Source organism: Balaenoptera physalus (genome assembly GCF_965194825.1).
Source record: "Balaenoptera physalus genome assembly, chromosome: 3".
Taxonomy (NCBI): domain Eukaryota; kingdom Metazoa; phylum Chordata; class Mammalia; order Artiodactyla; family Balaenopteridae; genus Balaenoptera; species Balaenoptera physalus.
In genome coordinates, this window is record NC_138890.1 from 42311676 (window position 1) to 42325515 (window position 13840).

The window sequence follows — 13840 nt, forward strand, 5'->3', positions numbered from 1 at the left end:
AGTGAACTCTAGTCTTTGCAGTTTTTGTGTTTTGTTTTTTGGTTTAGGGAACAGTCCTACTATGAATGTACATTTACTGGTCTGCTGAAGTTCATATATAAACCTGTCAAGCACATTACCAGAACTGGAATGGCTTGTATATACACTTTGATAAATTTTAGAGACAATGGTAGAACAGAAGTTAATTGTATTTCAAATGCCACAATATTCTCACACCATGAAAACCCTTCCCTTTTTAATATATTTGTGTGTAGTTTATCTTTATGCCCATACTGTATTTCCCAGAGATGGGTAAGTGTTATGTTTCTTGCTGGCACATTTACCATATTGTTCAAAGTCAGGCGTTTAGTGGTTTTAGCATGATCATGTTTCCATGAACTCGCAAATACAAGATCTTTTCTCACACTGTCTTTTACTCCCTGCTGTTTTATATTGCCCTCCTAATTCTCAGTCCTGGTCTTTCTTCATGTTCTTCATCAACCTGGATAGGTTATACTATTTTCTCCCTTATTCAAGACCAATAGAATAGAATAGAACACCCAGAAATAAACCCTGATATATGGCCAAATGATTTTTGACAAGTTGCCGAGAATTTTCAAAGTAGAAAGGATAGTCTTTTCAACCAATGGTGCTGAGAAGTCTTGTTGTCAACATGCAAAAGAAGGAAGATGGACCCTTACCTAACATCATATGCAAAAATTAATGAAAACATATCAAGAAACTAAATATGAGACCTAATAAAATAAAAAGTCTTAGAAGAAGACACAGGACAAGAGCTTAATGACATTGGATTTGGCATTGTTTTCCTCAATATGAAACGAAGGAACAACAAAGGTACAGCTAACAAAAAAATAAACAATTTGCAGTACATAATTTTAAAAAAAATGTGTATCAAAGAAATGTAAACAGAATAAAATGGCAACCCACAAGATGGGAGAAAATATTTGAAAACCATCTATCTGACAAGAGATTTCTATTCAGAATATACAGAGAACTCCTACAACTCAACAAAAAGCGAACACCCTGATTCAAAAATGGATAAAATACTTGAATAGATGGTTCTTCAAAAAGATGTACAAATGACTAAGCACTTGAATAGATGCTCCATATCACTAAATGCATGTTTATATATTTGTGTGCATGCATACACACACAAGCACACACACACATACAGAAGCAGAAAACAAGTATTGGTGAGGATGTGAGGGAGCTGGAACCATTGTGTTATGTCAGTGGGAATGTAGAATGATACAGCTGCTTTGCAAAAGAGTAAGGCAATTTTTCAGATATTGAAAAATAGAATTACTACGTGATCCAGGAATTTTCCTATGAGGTATACCCAGAGGAATTGAAATCAGGGTCTTAAAGAAATATTTGTACTCCAGTGTTTAGAGCAGTAGTAATCACAGTAGCTAAAATATGGAAGCAACCTAAGTGTTCATCCACTAGTTCCTGGATAAGCAAAGTGTGGTATACCTATATAATCCAATATTATTCAGTCTTAAGAAGTAAAAGATCTAGGAATATTCTACAACATGGATGAATCTTGAGGAAATTTAGCTACCCAAAATGCCATTTTTGTGACGTTTAGTGAGTCATAACAATACAACTACTTATTTCAATTATATGGGGTACTTAGTGTCATCAAAACCATAGAAATTGGGAAGGTAATGATGCTTTTCAGGTGGTTATGGAACAAAAAGGAAAGTTATGTTTAAAGGATATAGAGTTACAGTTTTAAAACGTAGAAAAGAATTAGAAAGATAAATGGTGATGTTGATCACCCAATAATATGAATGTATTTAATATCACTGAATGGTGCACTTTATAATAATTAACATGTTATATTTTATGTTATTTGATTTTACCAACATACAAAATTGGGAAAGAATGTAATATCAGGAAAGGGAGTGGACCTGGGATAGAGCAGAGAGTAATCAGAAGGGGGAGACACTGCATGTGTTGAAGAAGAAGAACTGAGAGTCTTCATTGGCCAGAAGAGACTTTATTAAAAAAAAAATTACTCTGAGGGTGTATTAAATAGATATCTATGGGTGTACTGCTATCTCCCATGGGTTATCTTAAAGAGTCTTTAGTAAAGTCCATAAGCCTTGCTGAGGCTTTTTTAAAAACTGGATTCCCTATGAGATAATTAGAGGGTGGTACTTAAGTCTACGTCTAGGTTGACAGATTTTGCAGGGAAGACGAACTTGAGAAGAGTGGAGGTCCTGAGAGTGTAAGTACATGGAAATTAGCAAAAATAATAATAAAGGGAATTAGGAAAACTTTGGACTTCGAAGGTCATGTATTACTGAGTCAGACCTGAGGTTTCTAAGGAGTTATATACACAGTTGCTATTTGGATTACTTGTTGATAAAGATAAGTGGAAAAACTAGAGTCGTTTCCAAGTGTAGGTAAGTTATAATGAGAGGATGGAGGTGGAAATTAGGGAGGCCCAGAGAAAAGTGGGAAGGTCATATTGGCCCAAGATGGTGGTAATATCCAGCAGAACAGATGGTAGGGCAGACTCTGGATTCATCTTTTATATTTCGGCTCCCCACCTCATCCTTAATAATTCTTTGGGAATATTTCACTTCTCTGTGATGCAGGTACAGAATTCGAGTGAGGAGACTACACCCTCAGTGTTCAGCTGTCTGAGTCCTCAGTGTGCTTCAAATGATGGAGAACTATTGCTTCTTTATGAGAAGAGTTAGTACCTCGTAGCTAAGCTTAAGCTGGAGCTTATGTAATATTGATTCCATTTTATATATACTGTTGGCATGGAGGTTCCTCCTCCTCTTTTCTTGACCATTATGAAATGAATCTATATTTCTCAATATTTGGATATATCAGATAAATACATTAAGTAAAGGAATCTTATATATTGGTCCCTGTATAGTTTGTTCTTTCTTGTTTCTCTTTTACCTTTACTAAATTAGCACAGGGAGAGACCTCGAAATGTTCTAATCAGGAGAGATTAGAACATCATATTTCTAGAGAGGTTGGTTGGACAGAGCAGGGGTCCCAGTGAGAATCAAAGCTTCTGTTTCTACTTGGAAGTGTACCTATATAGAGTAGAGGGCTCCAGGAAATATCCTAGAATATTCCCATGTCCCTGCAGGAGCTCATTAAGAGAGGCAGGATCTGTACCAGATCAGTGTACTATGACATGTTTGTCAGTCATCTGATGTGAGATTCTCAGAGCCAGTCCCACGTGGTAGGGCTGAGTGCAGAGTGATGAAGAACCTGTGAAAGCCTTTGATTTCATGTTAAAGATGAAGCTCTGATTTCAGGGAGAATTTTCTTACCTGACTGAATGCCACCCTTCTGTGGGGATGAGATTCTGTGCTTTTCCCCTGTTGATGACCACTTACTGAAAATCATTAGAGGATCCTGTCTAGAAAGCATTCTTTATTTAATTTCTTAAAGAAGAAAACATAGAAAATATTTTTATCCACTTTCAAATCGAGGATCAAGGGGAATGACATCAGTGAAAATGTCAGAGTAGGGAGCTCTGGCTTGTGTCCATCCCCAGAAACACTGACATACGTGGTAAAACCTGTCAAAATGATCTTATCAACACATGTAAGTTTTCTTTCCTTTTCGCCCTGTAGATTTATCTTTCGTTGAAACTTTACTTACTACAGGATGTGGAGGATTAACAAGGAAGTAGAAACTGTATTTCCTGATGAGAGAATCACTAAGTCACATTAGATGTTCTGAGCTCTGCGTTACTCACCGTGACTCTAATTAAAACAAACAAACAAACACTTTTTTTTTTGGTAAGTCAGTTCTGACATTTCCTCGTTAAAGACAAGGTAACAGATACAGACTTACATCTACCAGAATTGAACAAACTTTTGATTGTACCTGTGTTGAACATATGAGCATGACCTGCTACAAATCTTCATTATACTTATTGCCACAACGGACAAATTCCTCTTTTCCACTCCTGATATGTTGCATGTAAGAAATTCATAGGTCACTAACCCCAGCTGGTCACAGGTAAACTCTGCCACATGGATTACTGCATGTTTTCCTGCTGGAAGACCACACATTCTCAAGGATCATGCCTGCAGAGTATCTGGGCTCTTCTTTTCTTCTGGATAAAGGTTAGATCATCACCTAATTTTATGAGAAATATATAAATTGTATTTGCATATTCTTCAGGTTTTTATTTATCCATTCTCTTTCAAGTCCTAAGTGCAAATATTAAAGTGATTTCCAAGAGGGTGGTAAATAAGACAGCTACATTTATGCTCCAAAATTAGCAATAAATCATAATACAATTGTGAATGCATTAATGTGTGATTAATATGTAGATATTTATGTAAATGCAAGTTTAATAATGCTTTGTGGAGAGCTTCAGAATCTAGGTATTAAAAAAAAAGAAGAAGGAGTTCTTGAAACTCTCAGGGATTTATAGTGAAGTCTTTGTGTCTATAAATATCATTCTGAAATAATGCATATTCTCAGAAATAAACTAGGCATAACATTGTAGGAAAAAACTTCATGAAATGAAAGAGCATGTGAGATGGCCATACAAGAAAAAGAATATTCTCAGAGAATAATGAACAGTGTGGAGTTCAGCAGAAGGGTCATACACATTCAGAGATGAAAACTTTGGAGACCCTAATTGTGAGTTCCTCATATTTCATCTTTGGAGACACGGTAGTCATTTGAAATATGATGTTATAAGATGACGTTAACATACTTAAATACTTTCGTTTAGAAATGACCACTTAGAACCAGAGTAAATGAAAGAGAACACAAAATTATGTTTATGTTGATTTTTAAAGACCTCAGGTGAGTGCTGATAATTTAAAAATACATGATGTCTTTCACTGCAAAGTAAAGGAGCTGTTACATTGGAGGATTACTGGACTGTATGTCAATATTATGACACAGTATGAGTGTGTTTCGTGTTTGGTAATTGCAATCATTGTTGCTTTTGTTGTGGTCATCCATTGACAGTGCTTGGTGTCAGTTGATTTATCTCTTGTAAAAATAAAATACAGTCTGTGTGTGTGTGAAAAAAACATACATGATGTCTTGACTAAAGTTGTATGGAATTTGAGATCTGGAAAAAAGCATTTCTTTTCTGTAATGCTAGGATGCTAATTGGACAGTTTTGCAAGAAAGAGATTTCAGGATGCAAATCTCGTGTCTCTAATGTGGGAAGTCAGTTCATGGCGGAACATTCTATTAAACTTGTGTGAGTGGAGAAATATTTCTTTGGAAGGAAGAGGTCAAGAATCCCTTTTTAAGAGTTAATGGTTTATAGTATACCGAATGAGCAAAATGGCTATTTCTGAACTTTAGAAAAAAATAATATAGTTTTTCTGCATTTATAACATGAAGCTGATGTAAAATATCAAAAATTCTTTATTTTGAAAAGCAATGTAATCAATTTGACACAATTCATATATATTGAACCTGTGGTACACACACACACAGTAAAACTTACATTCAGAAAACTGTTTGCACTTAAGAAATATTTTCAAGTGTAGTTGATTTACAATGTTGTGGGTTTTTAAAATACATGTTTATTGGAGTATACTTACTTTATAACACTGTATTAGTTTCTGTTTTACAACAAAGTGAATCAGCTATATATATACATATATTCCCCATATCCCCCCCTCTTGAGCCTCCCTCCCACACTCCCTATCCCACCCCTCTGGGGGACATAAAGTACCGAGCTGATCTCCCTGTGCTATGCGGCAGCTTACCACTAGCTATTTTACATTTGGTAGTGTATATATGTCAGTGCTACTCTCTCACTACGTCCCTGTCTCCCCTTGCCCCCTGTGTCCTTAAGTCCGTTCTCTACATCTGTGTCTTTATTCCTGCCCTGTCACTAGGTTCGTCAGTACCATTTTTCTAGATTCCATATATATGTGTTAGCGTACGGTATTTGTTTTTCTCTTTCTGACTTACTTCACTCTGTATGACAGACTCTAGGTCCAACCACCTCACTGCAAATAACTCAATTTTGTTCCTTTTTATGGCTGAGTAATACTTCATTGTATAGATGTGCCACATCTTCTTTATATATTCATCTGTCGCTGGACATTTAGGTTGCTTCTATGTCCTGGCTATTGTAAATAGTGCTACAGTGAACATTGGGGTACATGTATCTTTTTGAATTATGGTTTTCTCCGGGTATATGCCCAGTAGTGGGATTGCTGGGTCATATGGTAGTTCTATTTTTAGCTTTTAAGGAATCTCCATACTGTTCTCCATAGTGGCTGTATCAGTTTACATTCCCACCAACAGTTCAGGAGGGTTCCCTTTTCTCCACACCCTCTGCAGCCTTTATACATTGCTGTATTAATTTCTGCTGTGCAGCAAAGTGATTCAGTTTTATATCTATCTATATATCTATCTATATCTATATATCTATATATATTCTTTTCCATTATGGTTTATCACAGGATATTGAATATAGTTTCCTGTGCTATACAGTAGGTCTTTGTGGGTTGTCCATCCTATGTAGAATAGTTTGCTTCTGCTATTCCAAAACTCCCAATCTTTCCTTCACTCTCTCCTTGGCAACCACAACTCTCTTTTCTATATCTGTGTGTTTCTTTCTGTTTCGCTGACATGTTCATTTGTGTCCTGTTTTTGATTCCACATATAAGTGATATTATATGGTATTTGTCTTTCTCTCTCCGACTTCCTTCACTTAGTATCATTATCTCTATGTCCATCCATGTTGCTGCAAATGGCATTATTTCAGTCTTTTTTATGTCTGAGTAATATCTATTGTATACGTATACCACACCTTCTTTATACATTCATTTTTCAATGAACATTTAGGTTGTTTCCATGTCTTGGCGGTTATAAATAGTGCTGCTATGAACATAGGGTTTCATGTATCTTTTTGAATTATAGTTTTGTCTAGATATATGTCCAAAAGTGGGATTGCTAGATCATATGGCAACTCTCTTTATAGTTTTTTTGAGGAACCTCCATACTGTTTTCCATAGTGGCTGCACCAACTTACATGGCCACCGACAGTGTAGAAGTGTTCCCTTTTCTCCATACCCACTCCAGCATTTGTTAATTGTAGATTTCTTTTTTAATGATGGCCATTCTGATCAGTGTGAAGTGATACCTCATTGTAATTTGGATTTGCGTTTATCTAATAATTAGTGATGATGAGCATCTTTTCATGTGCCTATTGGCTCTCTGTATGTCTTCTTTGGAGAAATGTTTATTTAGGTCTTCTACCCATTTTTCCATTGAGTTATTTGTTATTTTGTTATTGAGTTGTATGAGCTGTTTGTATAGTTTGGAAATTAAGCCCTTGTCAGTCTCATCATTTGCTAATATTTTCTCCCAGTCCATAGGTTGTATTTTCATTTTGATTATGGTTTCCTTTGTTGTGCAAAAGCTTATAAGATTGATTAGTTCCTGTTTCTTTTTTGCTTTTACAGTAAGTCCCCTACATATGAACAAGTTCTGTTCCAAGAGTGCGTTTGTAAGTCCAATTTGTTTGTAAGTCCAACAAAGTTCGCCTAGGTACCCAACTTACACAGTCGGCTATATGGTATTGTACCGTAATAGGTTTATAATACTTTTCACGCAAACAATACATAAAAAACAAGCACAAAAACAAAGAAAGCATTTTTAATCTTACAGTACAGTAACTTGAAAAGTACAGTAATACAGTACAACAGCTGGGATACTCGGGCTGGCATCGAGGGAACAGGCGAGAAGAGTTACTGATTGGAGGAGGGAGAGGAGGTGGGAGATGGTAGAGGTGAAGGATTATCAGCAGTAGGAGACAGAGGGCAAGCTGCAATTTCACTCATACCTGACGTTGATGGCAAAGGTTCTGGTTCCTTGCTGGATTTAATTCTATCTACCCTCTTTAAAGAATGATCCATTGATGTCTGGGTAGTAGCTCTTTTTTTCTCATCATAGATGACAAGGTAGCACTGGATTGCATTCTGAATGGCTGCTGCCACCTTTGGGTCCCATTCTAGGTTCGGGTCCTGTGTCTCAAAAACTAACAGTGCTTCCTCAAATAACGAAGATTCCCTTGCCATTTTCTGTGTTGTGAATCTCTTCAGTTCTTCAGTTACTTTTTCTTCCTCCTGTCCCTCTTCATCCTTTCTCTGGGCCTCCAATTCCATCAGTAAGCTCCTCATGTTGCACAGCAAGGAGTTCAGCGAAATCGTCCTCTTGCAGATCTAGCTCCAGCTTCTCGCTGAGGTTCACTACGTTGCTGAAGACCTCTTCGGACTTCTGATCTACCTTCTCAAATCCACAAAAATCATGAACAAACTGTGGGCAAAGGTTCTTCCAAACCCCATTCATGGTGACCGCCATACCCTCACACCACGCAAAGTCAATGTTTTTTGTGGTCTTGTAGATGTTATAGTCCTTCCAAAGTTGTCCCTAGGTTGTTCCTGATTTGTCACTTACCTTTACTGCCTGACAAAAAGTGTGACGTAAATAATATTTCTTGAAAGTCGCTATAACGCCCTGGTCCATAGGTTGGATGAGCAACGTAGTATTTGGTGACAGATGCAGTACTTTGACGTTGGGATGAAAGTCATCCATGAATGGGGGGTGGCCCAGAGCATAGTCGAGCAGCAAAAGAATGTTTTGCTGGAACGTCCTTCTCCAAGCAATATTTCTCTACATCTGGGATAAAGTGGTGGCAAAACCAGTCCTGGAACGTGGCCTGTGTAATCCGGGATTTGGGGTTACGCTTCCACACAACAGGAAGAGAGCCCTTGGCTATGTTTTTAAGGGTTCTTGGGTTGTGTGAATGATAAACTAAGAGAGGTTTCAGCTTCAATTCACAGGAAGCATTGCCACCAAACAACAGTTAGCCTATCCTTTGCTGCTTTACAGCCCGGCATCAACTTTTCCTCCTTACTGATGTAACTTCGGTCTGGCATCCTCTTCCAGTACAGTTGTGTCTCATCCACATTAAAAACCTGGTTGGGTAAATGCACACTATCATCAATAATTTCTCAAAGTGTTTCTGGAAGTTCCTGGACAGTTACCCTATCTGCATTTGCTGCCTCTCCACTTACTTTTATGTTGTGAAGGTTGGCTCTAGCCTTGAACGGATGAAACCAGCCATGGCTGGCATTAAAAGATGTGCCCTCTGATTCTTTGCCGTGTTTCTTCTTCAAGTCTTCATAAAGGCTTTTAGCTTTCTCTTGAATCAGCGTTAAGCTGAGCAGGACTCAGCGCTGATGTTGATCCTGCATCCGCACACTGAGAAGTTCCTCCATCTCCTCCATCACTTTTCCATGCTTCTTCGATATTTTGTCAACATCATCGGCCCAGCAGACTTCACATGTTCCATGATCTTGTCCTTGTTCTTTAGATTCGTGCCAATGATTGAATGATTTATGTTATAAGAATGAGCGATGTCTAACATCTTTTTGCCCCGCTCCACTCTCAATTATTTTCACTTTTGTTTGCATCATTATCGCTTGGCACTTCTTAACAGTACCAGCTACATCACCGCTGCTTTTACGCTTGCTTCCAGACATCTTGGCCTTGAAATAAAGGTACTGTACTACTGTACTCTATACAGTACTGTAAAGTACACAAAAGCACAACCACTTATGGAGGATGCACGCACGTGACAATGTATGCCAGACACGTGAACTAATTTACATGATTGGACATGCGAATGGACATTTGCATCTTTGAAAGTTTGCAACTTGAAGGTTCGCATGTAGGTGACTTACTGTATTTGTACTGCCTTGGGAGAACTAGCTAGGAAAACTTTGGTGTGATTTATGTCAGAGAATGTTTTGCTTATGTTCTCTTCTAGGAGTTTTAAGGTGTCCTATCTTATATTTAAGCATATAAGCCTTTTGGAGTTTATTTTTGTGTAAGGAGTGAGGGTATGTTCTGACTTCACTGATTTGCATACAGCTGTCCAACTTTCAAAACACCACTTGCTGAAGAGACTGTCTTTTCCACATTGTATTTTCTTGCCTCCTTTGTCAAAGGTTTGTTGACCATAGGTGTGTGGGTTTTTTTCTGGGCTCTCTATTCCATTCCATTGATCCATGTATCTCTTTCTGTGCCAATACCCTGCGGTTTTGATTACTGTAACTTTGTAGTATTGTCTGAAGTTTAGGAGGATTATGCCTCCTGCTCTGTTCTTTTTCCTCAGGATTGTGTTGACAGTTCTGACTTTTTATGGTTCCAGATACATTTTAGGATGATTTGTTCTAGTTCTGGGAAAATATCCATGGGTAATTTGATAGGGATCACATTAAATCTGTAGATTGCTTTGGGTAGTATGGCCATTTTAACACTATTAATTCTTCCCATTAAAGAGCATGGGATGTCTTTTCATTACTTTGAATCATCTTCAGTTTACTTTACTAATGTTTTGTAGTTCTCAGCATATAAGTCTTTCACCTCCTTGGTGAGGTTTATTGCTAAGTATTTTATTTTTTTGATGCCATTTTAAAAAGGGTTGCTTGTTTACATTCCCTTTCTGATATTTCATTGTTAGTGTAAAGCAATGCAACCAGGGACTTCCCTGGGGGCTCCGTGGTTGAGAATCCACCTGCCAACACAGGGGACACGGGTTTGAGCCCTGGTGCAGGAAGATCTCACATGCCGTGGAGAAACTAAACCTGTGCTCCACAACTACTTAGCCTGCACACTAGAGCCCGTGAGCCACATCTACTGAGCCCGTGTGCCACAACTACTTAAGCCCATGTGCCTAGAGCCTATGCTCCGCAGCAAGAGAAGCCACTGCATTGAGAACCCTGCGCACCACAACAAAGACTATCCCCCAGTGGCCACAACTAGAGAAAGCCCGTGCACGTCAATGAAGATCCAATGCAGCCAAAATGAATTTAAAAGAACAAAAAAAAAGAAAAACCAAGAAATGTAACCAATTTATGTATGTTAATCTTGTATCCTGCTACTTTGCTGAATTTGTTTATCAGTTCTAGTAGTTTCTGTGAGGAATTTTTAGGGTTTCCTTTATATATATTATCATGTCATCTGCATATAATGACAACTTTACCTCTTCCTTTCCAATTTGGTTTGATTTTATTTCTTTTTCTTGTCTGATTGTTGTGGCTAGGACATCCAATACTATGTTGAAGAGAAGACGTGAGAGTGGGCATCCTTGTCTTGTTCCAGATTTTAGTGGGAAGGCTTTCAGCTTATGAACATTGGGTATTATATTGGCTTTGGGTTTGTCATAAATGGCTTTTATTATATTGAGATATATTTCCTCTATACCCACTTTGGTAAGCTTTTTGTGTGTGTGTGTGTTAGTTTCTGCTTTATAACAAAGTGACTCAGCTACAGATATACACACGTTCCCATATCTCCTCCCTCCCGCGTCTCCCTCCCTCCCACCCTCCCCATCCCACCCCCCCAGGCGGTCACAAAGCACCGTGCTGATCTCCCTGTGCTATGCGGCTGCTTCCCACTAGCTATCTATTTTACATTTGGTAGTGTATATATGTCCATGACACTCTCTCATCCTGTCACATCTCACCCCTCCCCCTCCCCATATCCTCAAGTCCATTCTTTAGTAGGTCTGTGTCTTTATTCCCATCTTGCCACTAGGTTCTTCATGGCCTTTTATTTTTTCTTAGATTCCATATATATGTGTTAGCATACTGTATTTGTTTTTCTCTTTCTGACTTACTTCACTCTGTATGACAGACTCTAACTCTATCCACCTCATTACAATACCTCCATATCATTTCTTTTTATGGCTGAGTAATATTCCATTGTATATATGTACCACATCTTCTTTATCCATTCATCCGATGATGGACACTTAGGTTGCTTCCATGTCCTGGCTATTGTAAATAGAGCTGCAATGAACATTTTGGTACATGACTCTTTTTGAATTATGGTTTTCTCAGGGTATATGCCCAGTAGTGGGATTGCTGGGTCGTATGCTAGTTCTATTTTTAGTTTTTTAAGGAACCTCCATACTGTTCTCTATAGTGGCTCTATCAATTTACATTCCCACCAACAGTGCAAGAGTGTTCCCTTTTCTACACACCCTCTCCAGCATTTATTTTTTGTAGATTTTTTGATGATGGCCATTCTGACAAGTGTGAGATGATACCTCATTGTAGTTTTGATTTGCATTTCTCTAATGATTAATGATGTTGAGCATTCTTTCATGTGTCTGTTGGCCATCTGTATATCTTCTTTGGAGAAATGTCTATTTAAGTCTTCTGCCCATTTTTGGATTGGGTTGTTTGTTTTTTTGTTATTGAGCTGAATGAGCTGCTTGTAAATCTTGGAGATTAATCCTTTGTCCGTTGCTTCATTTGCAAATATTTTCTCCCATTCTGAGGGTTGTCTTTTGGTCTTGTTTATGGTTTCCTTTGCTATGCAAAAGCTTTTAAGTTTCATTAGGTCCCATTTGTTTATTTGTGTTCTTATTTCCATTTCTCTAGGAGGTGGGTCAAAACGGATCTTGCTGTGATTGATGTCACAGAGTGTTCTGCCTATGTTTTCCTCTAAGAGTTTTATAGTGTTTGGCCTCACACTTAGGTCTTTAATCCATTTTGAGTTTATTTTTGTGTATGGTGTCAGGGAGTGTTTTAATTTCATACTTTTACATGTACCTGTCCAATTTTCCCAGCACCACTTATTAAAGAGGCTGTCTTTTCTCCACTGTATATGCTTGCCTCCTTTATCAAAGATAAGGTGACCATATGTGCGTGGGTTTATCTCTGGGCTTTCTATCCTGTTCCATTGATCTATATTTCTGTTTTTGTGCCAGTACCAAACTGTCTTGATTACTGTAGCTTTGTAATATAGTCTGAAGTCAGGGAACCTGATTCCCCCAGCTCCATTTTTCGTTCTCAAGATTGCTTTGGCTATTCGGGGTCTTTTGTGTCTCCATACAAATTGTGAAATTTTTTGTTCTAGTTCTGTGAAAAATGCCAGTGGTAGTTTGATAGGGATTGCATTGAATCTGTAGATTGCTTTGGGTAGTAGAGTCATTTTCACAATGTTGATTCTTCCAATCCAAGAACATGGTATATCTCTCCATTTATTTGTATCATCTTTAATTTCTTTCATCAGTGTCCTATTATTTTCTGCATACAGGTCTTTTGTCTCCTTAGGTAGGTTTATTCCTAGATATTTTATTCTTTTTGTTGCAATGGTAAACGGGAGTGTTCTCTTAATTTCACTTTCAGATTTTTCATCATTAGTATATAGGAATGCAAGAGATTTCTGTGCATTAATTTTGTATCCTGCTACTTTACCAAATTCATTGATTAGCTCTAGTTGTTTTCTGGTGCCAGTTTTAGGATTCTCTGTGTATAGTATCATGTCATCTGCAAACAGTGACAGCTTTACTTCTTCTTTTCCGATTTGGATTCCTTTTATTTCTTTTTCTTCTCTGATTGCTGTGGCTAACACTTCCAAAACTGTGTTGAATAATAGTGGTGAGAGTGGGCAACCTTGTCTTGTTCCTGATCTTAGTGGAAATGGTTTCAGTTTTTCACCGTTGAGGACAATGTTGGCTGTGGGTTTGTCATATATGGCCTTTATTATGTTGAGGATAGTTCCTTCTATGCCTACTTTCTGTAGGGCTTTTATCATAAATGGGTGTTGAATTTTGTCAAAAGCTTTCTCTGCATCTGTTGAGATGATCATATGGTTTTTCTCCTTCAATTTGTTAATTTGATGTATCACATTGATTGATTTGTGTATATTGAAGAATCCTTGCATTCCTGGAATAAACCCCACTTGATCATGGTGTATAATCCTTTTAATGTGCTGTTGGATTCTGTTTGCTAGTATTTTGTTGAGGATTTTTGCATCTATCTTCATCAGTGATATTGGCCTG

At 37.8% G+C, this 13840-nt stretch overlaps 1 long non-coding RNA gene across 1 annotated transcript in view; it reads left to right on the forward strand.

Annotated features, from left to right (window-relative positions):
• The window catches only part of LOC309656969, a 50969-nt gene that overhangs the window by 12792 nt on the left and 24337 nt on the right, over nt 1-13840 (forward strand). The gene's annotated exons all lie outside the window — the stretch shown is intronic.